Consider the following 239-nt stretch of genomic DNA (forward strand, 5'->3'; position numbering starts at 1 on the left):
GTCGACTAGTCGCTGGTCCTATAGAGGGCGCAACAGGATAAGAAATCTTTGAAGGACTTCCACATTTACACTCCGTTTGCAAACAGTTAAAATGACAAATACATGCATACTCTGAAAGCGCTCCATAAGACATGTGTGATTATATTACTAGATGCTCGAAATTGAACAGGATAATGCACGTTTTAAACAGCTTATTGTACAGGTAAGTTAATCGCCGTTCTAATCTAATGCGCTGCTGT

This window comes from Sinocyclocheilus anshuiensis, unplaced genomic scaffold, assembly GCF_001515605.1.
Source record: "Sinocyclocheilus anshuiensis isolate Anshui unplaced genomic scaffold, SAMN03320099.WGS_v1.1 scaffold1032, whole genome shotgun sequence".
In the NCBI taxonomy this organism is placed as follows: domain Eukaryota; kingdom Metazoa; phylum Chordata; class Actinopteri; order Cypriniformes; family Cyprinidae; genus Sinocyclocheilus; species Sinocyclocheilus anshuiensis.